This window comes from Nomascus leucogenys, chromosome 8 (assembly GCF_006542625.1).
Source record: "Nomascus leucogenys isolate Asia chromosome 8, Asia_NLE_v1, whole genome shotgun sequence".
NCBI classification, from domain to species: Eukaryota; Metazoa; Chordata; class Mammalia; order Primates; family Hylobatidae; genus Nomascus; species Nomascus leucogenys.
In genome coordinates, this window is record NC_044388.1 from 52,525,220 (window position 1) to 52,531,219 (window position 6,000).

The window sequence follows — 6,000 nt, forward strand, 5'->3', positions numbered from 1 at the left end:
GATGGAGAGGTATGTGGGTCTATTGCAGACATAAAGAACTCTCTTCTGAATGGGAGGGGCAGCTCAAGGCCCTGGAGTTACAATGTGATGGAACAGTTCAAGTCAAGTCTTTGTTCTGGCAGGTCGAACAGTGTTAACTTTGCTGGAAGGAACCTTACTCAGAGGGCCAATCATCTGCTTCTCTAGAGTTCTCAAGCTCTCCTGTGAGCACCAGGTTGAGCCAGGACCAGCTCACTGAACTGAGAAATGGACATGAAGATGCCCAGGTCTGCAGATGGTTTGCATCCTGAAAAGCGATGGGCCAGAGGGGGACTGGCACGCGGTCATTCATTCAACGATTATGCTCCTACTCTGTGAAGTGTTGGGGATACAGTGCTGAGCACAGACAGACCTAGTCTCGGTCCTTTGTGGCTTTCGGTGAAGGATAGGAGGTAGACATTGATGCAACAAGCACCCGAGTAGATGTAAGACCATGCAGTGATAAAGGCTGTGGAGGAAGGGCCCATGCAGGGGCGGGAAACAGAGGAAGGGGCTGGTGGAGCAGCTCCTCTGGCTCAAGGCTGAGTGGTATAAACTGTAGCTACTGCATGATCTGAACGTGTCTTAAGGAGGGTATCCCCAAAGCGGGCTCATTGGGAGGTACTGTGGAACGCTGGTTTATTGTAATTGCCATGTGTTTATAAGTAATGGAATCCTAGAGTTAGAAGGAACTTTGGTCACCTTCTAATTCAATATTCGTCTTTCTCAATCCAGGAAACATCGCTACAGTATCCCTAACTGGGGATTGATCCATTCATTTCCAGACACAGAGAACAGAGTCACATTCTGCTGTTTCCATATGCATTGTTTTAGTAAGACTTCTTGGGGCACAAGGCAGGAAGTGGGGGACAATATATTTGTCTGCACCAAGGCAGCCTGAGAAGAGAGAAGTGAATACTCCTGGGGGTATTCTATATTATTCACTTAATATTCTAAGTGAATACTCTAGGGGCGCCTGAGACATGGAGCTATGAAAGTACACATTCACAAAAGTACCAGCTTTAAAACTAGATTCTCTCACTATTCAGGACCACCAAGGAAAGGCCACACAATAGGGACAAAGTACATCTGAGATCTAGCAAATTTCCCTGTTGGCCACATACTGATAATGATGTATTAAAATCAATTCTATACCGTGGGGATTCTTATTTGACGTTAATAGATACTACGGTGGTTTGACATAGTTGCTGCCCAGAGAAAAAGCCGCACACTCACCTACACCAAAATGAAGTCTGAGTCAGCTGCCTCCCCTCCCCCATCCCTTCCAAAGTCAATGGTTGAAAGTCACAGAAGTCCCTCTGCTGCTACCTAGTGACGACAATGTGAATACAACTACACAGCCTCCTGGGAAAGAAGTTTTGAACCACGTTTACTTCTTCTAAAGGATGCCTGTAATTACCTCCGAGTGCTCTATTTTGACTACAATTTAAAAGCATATATATTTTAAAACTCTATAAACTCTTATGCATATCCCTTTTTAAGAATCTGACTTGTAATGGATGTAGCCTCACTTTCAAGAACCTAAAAGCTATGCCCCCAATTCAGGGAGTAGAACAGACAGGCTTAACAGCAGTGCCTAAAAATGCTGCTAAATTTATCTTTAAAATGCCTGTGGTTCCTTAGCACTTGAACTCCGTTATGCCCCTGGGTATAGTCACCTGGATGTTAGGGGCTGTCAAAATTCAGTAGGTGATCAGTAGGTTTTCCCTTTAAGTGGTTTCTGAAAGGATTAAAAAAAAAATCTTGAAATTCTGATGTCTGGATGATGTTTCCAGATTTGTGGAAGAATAAAAGAAAAGGGACATGAAATTCTGGCTCCCTGGGGGCAGTGGCTGTGTCTTATTAATCTCTGTGCCCATTGTACCAACACCAGTCAGTCACAGCATGTACTCAACCAATGCTGATGAATGCAGAGAGGCGAGGGGCTGACACGCTCTTGACCCCTTATAGGGGCTGCGTCGATGGCCAGGGTTCAATGGGAACTTTCTGGTACAGTCTCGCTCTGCCACTCTTTCAAATTAAATGCAGCACAATTGGAAGCCTCACATTCTCATCGATGGGTTGAGGAGGGCATCAGGGGCAGAAAGGCTCACATAAGCCCTGAGCATGAGGTTTCCTGCCCAACACTGTTGTGCCATTGCAGCCCACCTTCTTCTCACCTTTCCTTCCACACCATGGCATGGCAGGTGCAGAAACCATGCTGGGATTGAGGCCCTAGAGGCTGACTACAGGTCTTGGGGGCAAAACATCTGGACACACAGCTGAAGATGAGCCAAGTATATTAGTCAGAGTTCTCTAGAGAAACAGAACCAACAAGATAGAGAGATGCAGAGAGAGAGAGAGAGAGAGAGAGACAGACAGACAGACAGACAGACAGATTTAAGTAACTGACCCATAAAATCTTGGAGGCTTGGTAAGTCCAAAATCTGCAAGATGGAAGTGGGCTGGCACATTGGAGACTCAAGGAAGAGTTGCAGGTTGAGTTCAAAGGCCGGCTGCTGGCAGAATTCCTTTCTGCTCAGGTGAAGTCAGTCTGTATTCTATTAAGACCTTCAACTGATTGGATGATGCCCACCCATACTATGAAGGGTCATTTGCTTTACTCAACATCTACTCATCTAAATATTAATCTCATTGAAAAAAACCCCAGAAACATCCAGAATACCATTTGACCAAATGTTTGGACAATGCAGCCTAGCCACGTTAACACAGAAAATTAACTGTCACAGCAAGACACCAGGGAAGCATTGGAAGATGTTAGCGGCTGTCATTGAAATGAGTGCCCTCAGGTGGACGGCAGCCATCCATCGGGCAAGAGCGGGGCAACTGGAAGGGCCTTCCCCTCCCGTTTGCTTTCTGCTCTTCACAGCTCATGGATAGAGGAATTTTCTCAGCACTTTTCCCAGGAGGTTTTTGGCACCACCATTTCTGGAAAACAGATGTCTGCAGGGATGTATGTGTGTGCCTGTGAATATGAAGTCCAGAGCCTGGGACTGAGAACAGCAAGGGGAACAGGTGGCCACGGGGGAGTTTCCAGATTGCCGACTTAGGATGTGCTCCCAGGGCTGCGCTGGTGTCGGTCGTGAGAGCGATCATGGTTTGTGCAACGTCTGAACTTCCTGTCACCTTATGGTTTAATCAATTTGCTGTTTACTTCAGCTATTTGCAACCTCTCCTCAGTTACTTGGCGTTCAGCAGTGTAATATATCTTCATGTGTGAATATAAATATACTATTTAGTGGAAACTAAAAGGAATTGTGGAGGAAGAATTTTTTGGATAATTTTATGTTTTCATAATGTAAAAATTAAAGACATTTGAAGAGTTGAGTATGTCAGTTTTGGGAATGCAAGAGAATGACTTTGGGGCTATCATAATATTTAAAATCATCACTACTCTTTCTTTCCACCTAAGTCTCATAGCAAAAGAGGAAATTTACTTCAGTCTCTTTCTATAGCAGAACATTATCATACTGTGTTCCTGTGTTCACTTACCTGCGCTGGATTGTGAGTCCTTACAGAGAGAAATTGTTATGTGCTATATTCCCAACACCTGTACATTATAGGTGGTCACTGAATGCTTGATGAGTAAATGAATTAGGGAATAATATTGTTTATTATTTTTTGCTGTTATTTATAATTGGGAGTGGGTAGGATTTGGATTATTAAGACTCTGGGAAGCCTCATAAGAACCTCAGACTCGCCGGGCACGGTGGCTCATGCCTGTAATCCCAGCACTTTGAGAGGCTGAGGCAGGCAGATCACAAGGTCGGGAGATTGAGACCATCCTGGCTAACACGGTGAAACTCCATCTCCACTAAAAATACAAAAAATTAGCCAGGCATGGTGGTAGGCACCTGTAGTCCCAGCTACTCCGGAGGCTGAGGCAGGAGAATGGCGTGAACCCGGGAGGCGGAGGTTGCAATGAGCCGAGATCGCGCCACTGCACTCCAGCCTGGGTGACAGAGCAAGACTCCATCTCAAAAAAAAAAACCTCAGACCAGACTCAACGTGTCCAGAAAAGAGCTCACCTTGTACCCCTAGATCCTGAAGCGGCTTCCAGTAGCTCAACCTCCTCCCATCCAGTTCCATCTCTGCCAGGGATCTTTTAAAAATGCAAATCTCATTACGTCTCTTTCCTGCCTCAAACCTCCCAGTGGTTCTCCAGTCTGTCAGGAGAGGGTATAAACTGTGGCCTGGCCCAGGAAGTTCTTTGAGGTCAACCCCTGCCTACTCATCTTGCTAACTCTTCTGGCTCTCTGACACTAGGCTTTTGCTCCAATCATATAAGCAACTGTATTTCCATAAAATCGCAATGTTCTTCCCTACCTCCTCACTTAACTAATTTTCAGTTTACTGATCATCTCTTATTTTCCTATCAGCGTCTCTTTCTCCTTATTCTGCAGGGAACATTTCTCTCCACCATCCTGTGCCACACTGTGGGGGTGTCAGTAACACCCTCTGTCCTCTCCTGGCCAAAGGAAAGGCGTGTCATTCAGCCCAGGCCCCTGGATCCTCATCTCAGGATTTGGAAATGTGACTGAAGTGACATAAGGAAAGACACGAAGTGCGAGGAGCTCATTCAGTCAGCTCTGCAGCTCCAGCTGGGTTACCTGTGAATCCTTGCTAGCCAGATACATCCCTTGATTTGCTGTGACCTTTGCTGAGTCTGTCTTCATAGATTCTTTCAAATGTGGTTCCGTCTTGCCTGAGTTCGCCAGAGCCAGATTCTGTGCTGTAATAAAAAAACCCAAATCAACACACCTCTCACCCTCCACAATGCAGCTTCTGAAAGATTCCAGATGCCCCAGCCTGATTGAGAATTCTCTCTCCTCTGCTCTCACAGTCCCTTTGGGTGCTTCTACCAAAGCACTGACAGTGTGATTCTGATTTGATCGCTGGTGTCTGAGAGCTGTGAACGTCCTGATGGTGCTGGCACCCAGCACCACTCCTGCCTCATAATTGGCATGTGATAAATGCTTGTCGCATTCCCTCATTCAAAATAAACATAGAAGACAATCCAGAGATCGCAGCTTCCTTCCTCCAGAAGGAAATTATGGAATATAAAATTTTAAAACAATTTTAATGAAAATCTTGAAAATAGACATTCTCTTCTTTAAACAACATAAACTGAACAAACTCAGCCTGTTTTGGTGCCTCTGTGAGTACCCTGGGTTGCTCTGGGCTGGTGTGCGATGCTGCCCAGGACTTCCTCACATGCTTCGTCTTCTGCACCCAGTGGCCCGCCAGCCACTTTACACTTGGAGGGTGATAAGGTTTGGATTTGTGTCCCCGCCCAAATCTCATGTCGAATGGGAATTCCTGATGTTGGAAGAGGAGCCTGGTAGGAGGTGATGGGATCATGGGGGCAGAACTCCCTCTTGCTGTTCTCTTGGTAGTGAGTTCTCACAAGATCTGGTTGTTTTAAAAGAGCGTAGCACCTCCTGCTTTCGCTGTCTGCCTCCTGCTCCCGCCATGTAAGACGTGGCCTCCTTTCCCTTCGCCTTCCGCCGTGATTGAAAGCTTTCAGAGGCCTCCCCAGCCATGCTTCCTGTGCAGCCTGTGGAACCGTGAGCCAGTTAAACCTCTTTTCTTCATAAATCACCCAGGCTCAGGTATGTCTTTATAGCAATGGAGAACGGACTCATAGAGTGGGTCTGTAGCCTCTTTCCATGGTATTATCTCATATTTTTCAATGTTTCTTTGATGCATGTTTTAAGAAATGTTCATTGAAAGCATGTCATGGGACAGGCACTGGATTATGTCTTAGAAATGCCAAGATGCACAGCCACAGTTGCTTTCTCCAGGATGGCACAGGTGAGGAGGGGGATCAAAAATAAAGGCTAGAGATAGGTGCCTGTGCTGGGTGCTCAGGGCATGCAGGTAGGGTACCTGAGCCACTGGGGTCAGAGAAAGTTTTCTGGAGGTGTTACCTGAGAAGAGCTTTGGGGAAAATGGGCATTA